At 34.6% G+C, this 15,925-nt stretch overlaps 1 protein-coding gene across 17 annotated transcripts in view; it reads left to right on the top strand.

The window, feature by feature from the left end:
• TCF12 (transcription factor 12) overlaps nucleotides 1–15,925 on the top strand; it is a 348,736-nt gene that overhangs the window by 153,529 nt on the left and 179,282 nt on the right. The window lies entirely within an intron of this gene.

The following is a 15,925-nucleotide window of genomic DNA, read 5'->3' as shown; positions in this document are numbered from 1 at the left end:
CCTATTTTTATTAATAGCAATAATCATAACTAACATTTGTCACAATATAGTTTAAAATCTGTCATGTTGCCTGTTTTAAGCTTCACACCAGCTTACCAAGAAGCTGTTTTTAAAATCCTGCCCATTTTAGGAGTGAGGAAATTGAGGCTCAGAAAGGGTAGATAACTTACCAGATATTAAACATCCAAGACTAGTAACCACGCTGTATAACTCTAAATTACTGTCCCTTTCTACCATATCACACTTGTCAAAATTAAAAGAGACCCCAAAACAGTTGTTATTCCTACTTGTCCAGGACTTTAAAGACAGATACCCTAGAAGTTGTAAGATGATAGTACTATCATTATTTCTTATAAAATTATTATTCACGAGGCTGGCCCAGTGGTGTAGTGGTTAAGTTCACGTGCTCCGCTCCAGTGGCCCGGGGTTCTTGGGTTTGGATCCTGGGCGCAGACCTACATACTGCTTGTGAAGCCATGCTGTGGTGGCATCCCACATACGAAAAATAGAGGAGGGTTGGCCCAGATGTAGGCTCAGGGACAGTCTTCCTCAAGTAAAAAGAGGTGGATTGGCAGTAGATGTTAGCTTAGGGTCAATCTTCCTCACCCAAAAAAAGAAAGAAAAAAGTATTATTCACATTTTATATGTAGAAAAATATAAGCCATTGAATGAATTCAGATAAGTTTGCTTCCTGGTTTCACCACTATATTTGATCTGAGAAAAGATAAGATACTTAATTTCTGAACCTCAGATTTCTCATCTACAAAGAGATTTATCTCATAAGAAGGGTGTGAGAATTAGAGGAAGTTTTATAAAGTATTTAGCACAATATCTAGAATTTATTAAGTAGTCTTTGTGTTCCTCTTTTCACATCTAGTCTCATGAAAAGCTACAGATCTGTTCTGATATAAAACTGTGTTAGGAATTTTACCAGTACACTTGTTTGTGGACCATTCACATGGAAATCCTTTTTTCTCCCATTTCTTTCATTCATGAAGCACTTAGTGAGATTTCACTGTTTTCTAGTCACTGGAATTAGTTGGACAAAACAGAAATGATCAGTGTATATTCCCTGGGCAAAAGGAATGCTGGTTCTTCTCATGGGAAAAACAGATTATCACACTATAGCGTGATAAAAGTTACAATAATGATGGCCCAGGGAGAGTAGAAGCACAGAAATAAAAGGAATACCTGATTATAAAACATCCAGGGCACACTGAGTGAAAATGATAATCTGTTTGGTAATACAAAGAACAGAAGACTTAAACCTGGGGACTTTTCCCATTAGACAAGTGTACTTTGTCAAATGAGTTACTTATTCTGGACATTAGTTCCTAACATGTAGAGCAAAAATTTTGAACAAGATCATAGTTTCTCAAACTGTGCTTAATAGGATGTTAATACACAGTGTGTAAATACCAAGCTCCAAGGTCCAATATATTTATGTATTATTGAGTTAAAACTGAACAGATTTCTTTGTTGGTGTTAGATTTCTCAGATTTTAATGTTATTGTAAATTATAAATCTTTAAAAAAGGAATAGAATACACCTCTCACGTACTTTTCTCATGTGGATTTCTTCTTATGGATTGAGTTTGACTGCTAGTAACAGTCTCAAGAAATAGTAAATTAGACAACTTATACATTTAACTATTAATTTAGATCTGTGATCCATTGTGAATTCATTTTTTGGATAAGATGTGAAATAAGGGTTGAACTTGATTTTTTTTTTTTTTTTTGCATAAGGATGTCTAATTTTGTTGGCACCATTTGTGTAAAAGATTATCGTTTTTCCCGTTGAATTCCCTTGTTATCTCTGTTGAAAATCAATTGACCATAGATGTGAGGGTCAGTTTCTGAACTCTCTATTCTATCCCATTGATTTTTTTATCTTTACACCAATACCATACTGTCTTGATTATTGTACCTTTAAAATAAATCTTGATAGTGTAGTGTAAGTCTTCCAACCTTGTTTTTCTGTTTCAAAATTGTTTTGCCTATTCTAGGTGCTTTGCATATAAATTGAAAATTTTAAAACCAGCGTATCAGTTTCTACAAAGTCTTCTGGGAGTTTGGTTGGGATTGCGTTGAATCTACAGATCAGTTTAAGGGGAAACAATATCTTAACAATGTGGAATCTTCTGACCCATGAATATGGTATATCTCTCTAAGTCTTCTTTAATTTTTCTTAGTAATGTTTTATAGTTTTTAGTGAACACATCCTGCGCGTCTTTCTTTCAATTTATCACTAAGTAGTTTTTGATGCTGTAATAAATGTCTTTTAAATTTCAGTTTCTGGTTATGTCTTACATAAAGCTACAGTTAAGTTTTTGCATATTGACCTTGTATCCTGCACCTTGCTAAACTCGCTAGCTGTAGTAGCTTTTTTGTACATGCTGGAGGATTTTCTATTTGGATAGTGTGTCATCCATGAATAATGAGAGTTTAACTTTTTCCTTTCCAATCTGGATATTTTCTCCCTTACTGAATTGGTTGTGATTTCTTGTACAGTGTTGAATAGGAGTGGTAGAGTGGATAGTTTTGCGTTGTACTTTATGTTGGGCAGACAATCAGTTTTTCACCATTAGGCATGGTGTTACATATATGTTTCATTGTTGTGATTTATTAGATTGAGGAAGCTCCCTTTTATTTCTAATTTGTTGAGAGTACTTATCAAAAATGAATTTGGGGGGGTGGGCCACGTGGTCAAGTGGTGAAGTTCAAGCGCTTCGTTTTGGTGGCCCAGGGTTTCGCCAGTTCAGATCCTGGGTGCGGATGTGGCACCACTCATCAGGCCATGCTGAGGCCGTGTCCCATATAGCACAACCAGAGGCACTCACAACTAGAATATACAACTGTGTACTGCGGGTGCTTTGGGGAGAAGAAGAAAAAAAAAGACTGGCAACAGTTGTTAGCTTAGGTGCCAATCTTTAAAAAAAAATGAATGTTGGGTTTTATAAAATGTTTTTTCTGCATCTATTGAGATAGTCATACAGTTTTTCTTTTTAGTGTGTTACTGTAGGAATTGTATTGATTGCCGTTTTAAATTTTAGACGTACCTCACATTCTTGAGATAAATAGCACTGGATTATTATGCATTATCCTTTTTATATGTTGTTGAATTAGATTTGCTAAAATGTTGTTAAGAATTTTTATGTTTGGGTAATTCCGATCTGTAGGATTTTGTTTTTTTTCGTACCATCTTTGTCAGAATTTGATATCACAGTAATACTGGCTTCAAAGAGTGAGTTGAGAAGTATTACTTCCTTTGTAATTTTTTGGAGGAATTTGTGTAGAATTGGTATTATTTCCTCCTTGAATGTTTGGTAGAATTTACCAGTGAAGATACGTGAGCCTAGAATTTTCATTTGGGTATGATTTTCAGTTACAATTTCAGTTTTATTAATAGATAAAGGACTATTCAAGTTATTTATGTTTTTCTTGAATGAGCTGTGGTTAGTTTGTGTATTTTAAGAAATATCTATTTGTTCATTTCATCTAAGTTGAATTTATTGACATAAAGTTGTTCATAATATCTCTTTGTTATCTTTTAAATATTTATATTAGTTATCTCTTGCTACATTAACAAATTACCACAAACTTAGTGGCTTAAAATAACACACATTTATTGTCTCATTGTTTCTGTGGGTGAGGAATTTGGCATTAGTCTGCTTCAGGGTCTCTTACAAGGCTGTAAGCAAGGTATTGCAGAACTGGAGTCCCATCTGAAAGACTGACTGGGGAAGGATCTGCCTCCAAGGTCATGTGTTTTTGGCAGGATTCAGTTCCTTTTGATTTGTTGAACTGAGGACCACAGTTCCCTATTGGCTGTTGGCTAGAATCTGCCCTCAGTATCTTGCCAGTTGGGCCTTTCCATCATGGCAGCTTACTTCATTAAAACCAGCAAGGGAGGGCGTGTGCTAGCAAGATAGAAGAGACAATATTATGGAGCCTAATCTTAGAAATGACATTCCATTCCTTTTGTCGTATTCTGTTGGTTAGAAGCAACTCACCTGGCCAGCTCACACTTGAGAGGAATGGTTTATCTAGGGGTGTGAATATCAGAAGACAAATTGTTGAGGGCCATCTTAGAGTCTACCTGACACAATGTTTGTAGGATCTGTGGTTACAATTCCTACCTCATTTCCGATACTGGTGAATTATTTCCTCTTCTTTCTGATCAGTATGGCTAGAGGCTTATCTATTTTACATTCTTAAAGATCTAGTTTTTGGTTTCATTTGTTTTCTCCATTGTTTTTCTATTTTCAGTATGTTTGACTTCTACTCCTACCTTTACTTTGAGTTTAATTTGCTCTTTGTTTTCTAGTTTTTTAAGGAAGTTGAGGTCATAGATTTGAGACCTTTCATCTTTTTTAACAGGCATTTTAGTACTACAAATTTTCCTCTGACCATAGTGTTACCTGCATCCCACAATTTTTGCTGTGTTGTGTTTTCATTTCATTCAGTTTAAAATACTCTATAATTTTTCTGTTGATTTCTTCCTTGATCCATGGATTATTTAGAAGTATACTGTTTAATTTTGAAATACTTGGGGATTCTCTAGAAATATTTTTATTATTGATATTTGCTTTAATTCCATTGTAATCAGAGAACATTTAATTTTTGTATAGATCCATATTTCTATCTGGTACTATTTTCCTTTTAACTGAAGGACGGTCTTTAACATTCTTCATTGTGGCGGTCAGGGGCTGATGAAGTCTTTCATCTTCCATGTGTCTGAAATATTCTTTTTTTTTTTTTAACTAGATGTAGAGTTCTAGGTTGAGATATCTCCTCCCCCCTCACTCACCCCCACCTCTGCCATTCTCTCAGCAATCATAAGATTTATTTATTTCCCCTCTCTCAGGGATCACTGTCCTGCACTGCCCATGTCCAATGTCTCAAAACTGTTGTTTAATGTATTTTGTTTAGTTTTTTGGTTGTTTCAAGTGTGAAAGTTAATCTGATTTCTGTTACTCCATTCTGTGTGGAAGTGGAAATGTAGGTCCCTAAGCTGATCTAATAGGGACCATGGACTTGCTTCATCAGTGGAAGCCCTAGGAGCAGCACGTTACGAGTAAATGGAGAAATGAAGCATGCACTACTAATTTTTCCTGCACAACACTAGAAATACTGGCTCATTCAAGAGATCCTTGGAATTTTGATATGTTGTTAGCTATTATGCAGTTGCTTTCCTTACTACCAGCTATCCCCAAATATTTGTCTACTGATATTTTGTAATCAGAAGCCAAAAATATGTTCTTTAATATAGTAAGCTTAGATATCTGCCACTGACTAGCTCTGTGATCTTAGACATGTGCTACTGACTTCCCTGAATCTTTTTTCCTCATCTCTGAAATGAGACCTCTATCTTAAATAAATAGTTTTCAGCCAGGTTCTGGTTGAATCTGGTTTCCAGATTCTGGCAAGTTGGTGGTAATGAGGGTTCATGATATATTTTAAAAAATAGTAAATATTCTAATCCAACAGCTTACCTAGTACATTCCAGGAACCTCTCAGTGTCCCTGAGGTCCTTTTAGAGTTTTTCAAGGTTAAAACTATTTTCATGATACTACTAAAACGTTATTTGCCATTTCAGTCTTATTCTTTCCTGAGTGTATTGTAGAGTTTCCAAATGCTGTATGATATATGGTGATGTCTGACAGTTCTCGTATTTTTAAAACTTCTCAGATTTAATTTCTAATATGGTAAATATCATGGATATGTCTCGCATAAACCAAAGTTCTTTGGAGTTCTCAGTATTTTTTAAGACAAAATATTTTTTATATAAGAGCTCCTGAGACTAAAGAGGAGACCTTGAAAATGACTGGCCTAATGGAAATTATTCTCTAAGTGTGTACACTATTGCCAAATTTCTTGGTACTGGAGATCAAAAACTTAGTGGATAACATTAAGTCATCTGCTGTCATAGTTCCAAGTTTAAATCAGTTCTCTGCCACTCCCTGGCTTTGAGAAAGTTATTTCAATTCTTTAAGACAAAATTTCCTTATCTGAGTGGGGGGAAATATGTATCTATATATAGTTTAAGTCAACTGATGTAATACATCAAAGCCCTTCTTAACATAGTGCTGGCACGTAGTAGGCACTCAGTAGAAGTTAGCTGTAATGATTATGATGCCACCAGAGGTGTGCTTATTTACATTTTTGTTTTCTAGTTATCAAAATGTTTTATTTGCTTTAGGGCATTCTTAGCAAGTCTTAATGTTATTTTTTCTGCCTGCTTGGCAGTGCTTGTTCTGCCTTGATGTTCTTATTTGAAGCTGTGCTGGTATTACCATCTTCTAAACTATTCAAACCCAACCCAGGAAGTTTAACTTGGAAGTTGGCAGACTGGCTTGAACTTCATTTAAAACTTCACTGGTCGTGTCATCTTGCCCCTTAGTCTAATAGAGAGTCTGATAATACTAATCAAAACTTTGGAGACTGTAGTGTGACATACCTCAGGCTCAGACCTCATGCAAAAGACCTCAGTTTATTAAAACATTTTCAGATATTGTCTTTCCTTCCAAACTGTGAGCTCCTTGAAGGCAAGACTGCTTTGTTCACCCTCCTATCCCAGCACCTAGCAAAGTGCCTAATCCATTACTGGCCGTAATACTTTGTTTACATATGCATTGTCACACTTTCATAAGCACATTTCTCTCTCTTTAATTTCCTAAGTTATTAAAATGATATAAATGATATTAAAATGATATAAAATGACAGGTAAAAGAAAACAGAGATAGGTTATAGAGAAGAGGAAAATGAGAAGAAAGTCAAGAGGCAAAATGATAAGAGAAGATCCTCTCACAGAAGTGTCAGTAAACCCACCTGATGGCATCTAGGGTAGAGATTGATAGTACACATTGAAAACATAAGAACTCAAAGCAGACAGGCAGAAAAAAGAGAAAACGGATTTTAGTTATTGCTGTGAATAGATGTTAATTCATTTTGTGCCACTATTAGCCTTAATATGTACGTGGCACATCTCCCAATCTCTCATAGGAGGTATATATTAAAAAAAAAGAAAAAAGGAAAAAGACTGGTAGAACACCCTAAAGAATCCACTAAAAAACTTTTAGAAATAATAAATGAATATGGTCAAGTTGCAGGACACAAAATCAACATACAAAAATCAGTTGTGTTTCTATACACTAACAATGAAGTAGCAGAAAGAGAAATTAAGAATACAATCCCATTTACAGTTGCAACAAAAAGAATAAAATATCTAGGAATAAACTTAACCAAAGAGATGAAAGATCTGTACACTGAAATCTATAAAACATTGTTGAAAGAAATTGAAGAAGTCACAAAGAAATGGAAAGATATTCTGTGCTCTTGGATTGGAAGAATTAACATAGTTAAAATGTCTATACTTCCTAAAGCAATCTATAGATTCAATGCAGTCCCTATCAAAATTCCAAGATTTTTCACAAAAATAGAGCAAAGAATCCTAAAATTTATATGGAACAACAAAAGACCCTGCACAGCCAAAGGAATCCTGAGAAAAAAGAACAAAGCTGGAGGTATCCCACTCCCTGATTTCAAAATATACTACAAAGCTCTAGTAACCAAAACAGCATGATACTGGCACAAAAACAGACACACAGATCAATGAAACAGAATCGAGAGCCCAGAAATAAACCGACACATCTATGGACAGCTAATTTTCCACAAGGGAGCCAAGAACATACAATGGAGAAAGGAAAATCTCTTCAATATGTGGTGTTGTAAAAACTGGACAGCCACATGCAAAAGAATGAAAGTAGACCATTATCTTACACCATACACAAAAATTAACTCAAAATGGATTAAAGACTTGAATGTAATACCTGGAACCATTAAACTTCCAGAAGAAAACCTAGGCAGTATGCTCTTTGATACTGGTCTTAGCAGCATATTTTCAAGTACCACATCTGACTGGGCAAGGGAAACAATAGAAAAAATAAACAAATGGGACTACATCAAACTAAAAAGCTTCTGCACAGAAAGGAAACCATCAACAAAATGAAAAGACAACCTAACAATTGGGAGAAGATATTTGCAAACCATATACCTGGTAAGGGGTTAATATCCAAAATATACAAAGAACTCATACATCTCAACAACAAAAAAACTAACAACCCGATTAAAAAGTGGGTAAAAGATCTAAACATAGATTTCTCCAAAAGAGTTATATAAATGGCCAACAGGCACATGACAAGATGTTCAACATCATTAACTATCAGGCAAATGCAAATCAAAACTGCAGTGACATAGCACCTCACTCCCGTCAGAATGGCTATAATTAACAAGACAGGAAACAGTAAGTGTTGGAGAGAACGTGGAGAGAAGGGAACCCTCAGACACTGCTGGTGGGAGTACAAACTGGTGCAGTCACTATGGAAAACAGTATGGAGATTCCTCAAAAAATTAAGAATAGATCTGCCGTATGATCCAGCTATTCTACTGCTGAGTGTTTATCCAAAAAACATGGAAACACAAATGCATAAAGATACATGCACCCCTATGTTCATCACAGCGTTATTCACAATAGCCAAGACTTGGAAGCAACCTAAGTCCCCATCAAGGGACAAATGGATAAAGAAGATGTGGTATATATACACAATGAAATACTGTTCAGCCATAAGAAACAATGAAATCCAGCCATTTGTGACAACATGGATGGACCCTTGAGTGTATTAAGCTAAGTGAAAGAAGTCAGAGGGAGAAAATCAAATACGATATGATCTCCCTCATAAGTAGAAGATAAAAACAATGGCAAACAAGCACATTAGAAACAGATTGCATTGGTGGCTACCAGAGGGGAAACGTGGAGGGAGGAGGGTGAAAGGGGTGATTAGGCACATGTGTGTGGTGATGGATTGTAATTAGTCTTTGCGTGGTGAACGTGGTATAATCTACTCAGAAATCGAAATATATAATGATGTACACCTGGAATTTATATAGTTATAAACCACTGTTAGCTCAATAAAAAAAATTAAAAAGAAAAGACAAGACTAATAGTACTGTGAGCTACTGTTGATTATCAAAGGAATGCTGGTCTCCTGTTTTTTCAAGGATCTGAAAATTTTGTATGTGCAAATGTTGTTAAATAGTCTTATATTTTTGTAAGTATCTGAAAAATTTGTATTCCACATTTTTATATTAGGTGAAAATATAGTAAAACTATCAATTTGGACTAAATGTTTGAATTACCATATAATTTTACTTTTAGGGAAATAACTATCTTGTTATTTTTAGTTTAGTTTGTTTTTTTTTTTTTACTGAGGGAGATTCGCCGTGAGCTAACATCTGTGCCACTCTTCCTCTATTTTGTATGTGGGTGCTGCCACAGCATGGCCGCTGACGAGTGGTGTAGGTCCATGCCTGGGCACTGAAACTGGGCCACCGAAGCAGAGTGTACTGAACTTAACCACTAGGCCATGGGGCTGGCCCCTATTTTCATGTTTAATTGTGTGTAATAGCTAGAAGTATTCTAATAAAGTGATGCCACTTAAACTGCCTGTCAGTTTCATTTAACTAGATAAGTAGAACACACATACACACTTCAGAGCCGAGTTGTCCTCCAGTAACAGATCAGATGGCTGTTTGTTTGTGGAATTGATGAAGTTGCTGGTTTGTGTTTTAATCCCATGTTATATGAAGAATACTCTCTTTATGCAACAGAATCATGGTTGGCCATGGAGTGAGATTCTTCCACTGAGAAGCATTCAAAACCCGTACTAACTGAGGAAACAATAGATTCACCTACACTTCTGATGTTCACTCTAGGCACATACTTCTTTAGTAGAATAGAGTAGGGGTGGAACTATTTTTACATTAATTTTGTTGTCTGCTTTCTTTTTTATGGATTCACATAATTTGGTTAGGTAAATATATGTATGATATGAATGAATGATATCTGGACACATGAATAGCCAGAAAAGTCATACTTTTAGTGATTTAAAAAAGTTAGTTTGTCCATATTCAAATCTAGTATGCATTTCTCAAACTGGTGAATGAGTACTCCCTGCCAAGAGTTGCTCCTGAGCAGTAAGTTGGAGTTACTCAGAGCCCTTCCTGGTTAGGCAACTGATAGAGAAGGAGATTGCTTCACCTACGGATACTTAAAAGAAAGGAGGCTGACAAACATGCAGAAATGAGGAATGAGTCTTTAGTTAGAAAAGTGCCATGAAAGTGGGAGGATATTGTATTTAGAATTTAATTTCTTTGATCCAGAATAGCAATAAAGGCTAATCTAGGAGAGAAAAGTTTCTTAAAATGTGTCTTTGAAATATAACATATTGATGGAAAACAGTGATTCCAAAGCTGCAGTTCTGGAATATTTACAGACAAATACAGTTAAAAAATGCTTTCTTAAACTAAAAAAAAGAAGCCTTCTCAAAAATATTTTAAATGCTTTGTCAAATTAAAAAATTTAAAAGTTAAAAATGAGGAATTGTTCAAAATCCAAGGAAAACTTGATTTCTTTCACTAAGCTACTCATATCATATAGAAGTCTATGCTAAGAGGACTGTGTTTAGTTTCAGAAACCCATTTAGCATTAAAAAGTCGTCTCTAAAAGTTAGGTTTTGTATATCAGATATACTTTCAGAGGAGTTACACCCACCTCTCATATCTGATGGTGATGCCTTTCTGTTTTTCAAAGAAGTCCTAACATTTCAGCTGCTGAGAACTCTGCAAGAGAAACTAAACTGTTGTGTCTTTAGAAAACAGGGGCCTGACTTCTTTTGGTATTAAGTAGATAGGAAGATTTCTTTCTTTGCCCTGGCTTTGTTGGAATATCCATGTAGCACCTGTGATCCTTTAGCCAGATGACCACCATGGATTTTGGAGATCTAGAAACTGAAGGGAATGATGATTCTATCTCTTACAAGTTCTTTTGCATTCAGTTGCTATGTCTGGGTAACTTCAGTGCTGCAGAACAAATCACTAATTCCCTGAGGAAAACTAGATGCCTCCTCTGACGCTGTTTCTCTGGTTGAGCCTCAGGTTGAAGTTGGATGTTAGGCTGATGCTATTGTTAATGTTAGCACAGAAATCCTTAAATTAAATAGATTGAATGAAGACTTGCTGTGTATTTGTGGAAGGAATCACACTGATCCTTCAACTATGGCTTTTTTACTTTCACCTTGAAGGAAATAAATTCAGGCCAGGGGTTCAGCACCCATATGTGCCGGTTATCAAAAGAACATTGTTTCATTAATATACTTTTACTTTGGGCTTACCCTTAAAGATGAGCGGCTTTAGTCATAGGGGCAGCAAAAGGTAGTTTAAATGGCTCATGTTCAATATCACCATGGCTGACAACAGAATCCAAAAGCATTGTCCTATGGATCCTATCAGGATGTGCAGTCCTGTTTAATCCCAAACTATGAACTGTTATATCCATGGGTCAGCATCTGAAAAATAGTATCAACCAACGCTGTTGCTATGGCTATAACAGCCTACGCAACACTGGACATCAAGGCAACATACTGGCAACAAACTAAAACTATTATCATACTTCTGTCAAATTTTGTTGTATCAACACCTGGGAATAGTGGATGCAGTTTTAATTATAGAACCTTAAGACGAGCTAAGGAGCCTAATGAAGATTAACTCATTTCAACAAATGTGTCTTGAGCATTTATTATGGCAAAGGACTGCCTTTGGACCCATGCCTGACTGTTTCGGATAAGAATATAGCTACATAACAGTTAAGTGAACTAGTAAGGAAATGTAATTGTGATTGCTTTGCCTTTTACTGTCTGGAAAGTGCATCACAAATTACGTACACATTATAAGTGGAGTTTGGAAGCCTTCTTTCATAAGTTCAGGGCTGTCTATATAGAACTTTCTGATTCAGTGTGAGATACGAGACTTTTTTCCTAAATGATAGTATATTTCTATTCTAGAGAACAGTTTGGCAAAATAGTAAATTTGAAGATGTGCATACTCTATAACCTAGCAATTCTACTCCTGCATATTAACCCCTAGAGAAAATATCATGTAAATTCTCATATGTGTACAAGGAGACATATTACTATAATGTTTATAGCAGCCTTGTTTGTAATAGAGAAAAATGGGGAGCAAGCTAAATATCATTGGAAGAGACTGGATAGGTAAATTGTGATATGTTTATAAATAGAATATTATATAGTAGTGACATGTATATACCTGTGCTACACTTTTTCAACATGTATCAATCTTACATATTGAATGTTAAGTGAATAAAGAAATAGGATGATAATATTTAGGTAACCTTTTAAAGCATGCAAAATAGTGTTATATATTAATTAGGGAATATGCATATGTAATAATAAAAGTATTAAGTAATGCATGAAAATGATCAAACACAAATTTAAGATAGCATTTACTTCTGAGAGGAATTTGAGAGAATTCCATAGGGGTTTTAAACTATATTGGCACTGTTTTATTTGTTGAGTTGTAGAGATTTGGCTATTTATTACATACATTTTTGTATGTCTGAACTAGTTTAGAAACATTTAAGAACTGGAAGAAAATGTGTCAAAATGTTGTTGATATTTGCATTTCAGTTGAGGTAAAATGGGAGTCTTTAAATAACATTTCCAGCATTCCCAATTTCCTACAATGAGAATATTTTACTTTATTCATGCTAAAGGAAAAAACTGAGAAACCGTATATTTTTTAGAAAAGCAATAAATAGTTTCATATAAATTTTAGAAAATATAGACAAGTAAAATGAAAAAAATCTTAACAGTATAATTTTCTAGTATTTTTCCTATAAGTTTTATAGAAGTTAAATATTACACTATATACTGATTAATTTTTATTCTTATTTTTCCCACCTAATGTTATAAAATAAATATTTAACATATGGCACTGGTATTTTAAAAATTATTTTAAATGAAAATAAAAATAAATTATGTTATTGTACTGAATGTAAGAACATTGTTTTGCTCATTGTCTGGTATGCTGTCTTCTTGCAATTAGTTATTGCTTCTTAATGCATGAGTTTTAACAAAGTTATATTGTTCCTAGGTTTAATTTATTTGCATTGATTTCACAGATATCAGTAAATATTTTAAAATATTTATTGAGCAGTTATTATATGCTCAATCTGTTGATATACAGTAGTAGAAGATAAAGCTTTAAAATATATTAAATCTGAGGGGTTTTTGCAACAAAGTACTATTTTAATGCTATCATTCTTTTATCTAATTTTCCCTGGTTGCATATAGTGTGTGAATGGGATAGTGGAATCATGGTTTAAAAATGTGAGCTCTTTAGGACTTAATGAGTTGCTAGTAGTAGTAGAAGAAATAATAGGGGCTCATGTTATTTTACCATGTACTAGGCCCCATGACTTACAAGAAAATATAGATTAGTTCTTCTCAAACTTTAGATTGCACATTCATCCCCTGAAGATTTTCTGAAAATGCAGATTCTGATTCTTTTAGGTCAAGGATGCACCCAGAGTTCTACATTTCAACAGTCTCCCAGAATTTGCCAATACTGCTATTCTGAGGACCACACTTTTAGTACTAAGGATATAGACTACGCCTCGCAAACTATGTGTGAAGAACTACCCTTAAAAAAAATCATCTAATATATCATAGAATAATACTTTTTGAAAATGCAATAAACAATAAATTTATAGAAAGCAAAGTGGGGAAAATTATGTCTTTAATGTGATCTGTTTTCCTTTTTTTAATTGAGATATAATGACATATAACATTTTATTAGTTTCAAGTGTACAAAATGATTTGATGTATATATATTGCAAAATGATTATCACAGTAAGTCTAGTTAACACCCATCACCACACATAGTCACAAATTTTTTATTCTTGTGATGAGAACTTTTAAGATCTACTCTCTTAGCAACTTTCAAATATACAATAAAGTATTATTAACTATAGTCACCATGCTGTACATTACATCACCAGCATTTATCTGTTTTATAACTGGAAGATTGTACCTTTTGACTCCCTTCATCCATTCTGCCCACCCCCCACCTTTGGCAACCACCAATCTGTTCTCTTTATCTATGAGCTCATTTTGTTTGTTTCTTTTTTTAAGATTCCATTTATCAGTGAGATCAAACGGTATTTCCTGCTTTGTCTAAATTATTTCACATAGCATAATGCCCTCAAGGCCCATCCATGTTGTCACTAATGAAGAGATTTTCTTCCTTTTCATAACTGAATGATATTTCGTTGTCCTTTCATCCATTGGTGGACGCTTAGGTTGCTTCTGTGTCTTGCTATTGTAAATAGTCCTATAGTGAACATGAGGGTGCATGTATCTTTTCAAGTTAGTGTTTTCATTTCCTTCAAATGAATATCCAGAAGTGAAGTTGCTGGATCATATGTTAGTTCTATTTTAAATTTTTTGAGGAACCTCCATACTGTTTTCCATAGTGGCTGCGTAAGTTTACATCCCACCAGCAGTACACAAAGGTTCCCTTTTCTCCACATCCTTGCCGACACTTGTTGGTTCTAGTCTTTTTGATAAAAGCCATTCTAACAGATGTGAGGTGATACCTCATTGTGGTTTTGATTTGCATTTGCCTGATGGTTGGTGATGTTGAGCACCTTTTCATGTACCTGTTGGCCATCTGTGTGTCTTTTTGGAAAAATGATCCTCTGCCCATTTTTAATCAGATTGGGGTTTTTTTGTTTGTTTTTTGCTGTTGAGTTGTATGAATGTTTTATACTTTTTGGATATTAACCCCTTATCAGATATATATGATTTGCTATTATTTTCCCCCATTCCATGGATTGCCTTGTCATTTTGTTGATGGTTTCCTTTGCTGTACACAAGCTTTTTAGTTTGATATAGTCCCACTTGTGTATTTTTGCTTTTGGTGTCAAACCCAAAAAATCGTTGCCAAGACTGATATCAAGGAGCTTACCCTTTATGTTTTCTTCTAGGAGTTGGATGGTTTTTCAGGTCTTATGTCCAAGTCAAATCCATTTTGAGTTAATTTTGTAGTCTTTTAATAAATATTTTTTAGGTGTAAAGTCAGGATGTTAGTTTAGGAATAAACTAAACTAACAATTTTCCTTAAAAATTTTATATATGTTGCCCTGTATTTTATAGTACAGTTTTTTAAAGTAGTTAATTTTGTAAAATACACGCTTCAGTTTTTTTTTATTATATGTAGCAAACACAAAATTTCTCTGCCAAATTACTTTAAACTGTTTCTGAAAGCTGCTTCTCTATACTTACCTTGTAGTTATTGATTGGTAGCAAACCATCCTTGGTCCGGCATCATCCACAGACTTTACTTACAGTGGGACTGACATAGAGTTTCAGAAAATTAGTGTCTTTTCATCTGTATGGTAGGTAAAATGAGTGCGAGCTATGTGGTGTCTGAGGGCTCTAAAATTTTACTCTATGTAACACCTGGATTCAGTAATTTATTTTTTGCTTTTCCTTTTTCAGTATGCTTTTTCCTGTAAAGCCTGGAGATGTTTTGATTTCTCTAAGTAGAGAATGAACTTTAACGTATAAAATACAGAAACTTTTCTACTTGTAAACTTTCAAACACAGCAAGGCTACAGGCTGAAGCAAAAGAAAATCAACTCTGATTGCTTCTAACAGATGGCATTAGCAGTACTTGGATAAATTTGTGAACATGAGTGGCACAACTTAGAACTGAACCTGTGTGAACTTTTTTAGGTGGCCCTCTGGGATCTCATGTCCAAAAGTATCTCATGCCATTGTGCTAAGCAGTGTTTCTTGTATCCATCATATTTTCTGAGGATCCTTTTGACTTCGAAAAGATTTCGATTCTCCCTCTGCTCCCACCCATGACAATTCAAGACTTGCTCTTCAGTCTCAGTTATGGTAATTCTATGAAACTACTTCTCAGCATTCATAAATAAAAAGTTACCTGGAAAGATTATTCATCCTCTTAAGAAAAAACTTAAGCTCTTAATTACATGCAAAGTT

This window comes from Equus przewalskii, chromosome 1 (genome assembly GCF_037783145.1).
Source record: "Equus przewalskii isolate Varuska chromosome 1, EquPr2, whole genome shotgun sequence".
Classification (NCBI taxonomy): Eukaryota; Metazoa; Chordata; class Mammalia; order Perissodactyla; family Equidae; genus Equus; species Equus przewalskii.
The sequence above is the reverse complement of the archived record's forward strand: the minus strand, read 5'-3'. Positions and strand labels throughout refer to the sequence as shown.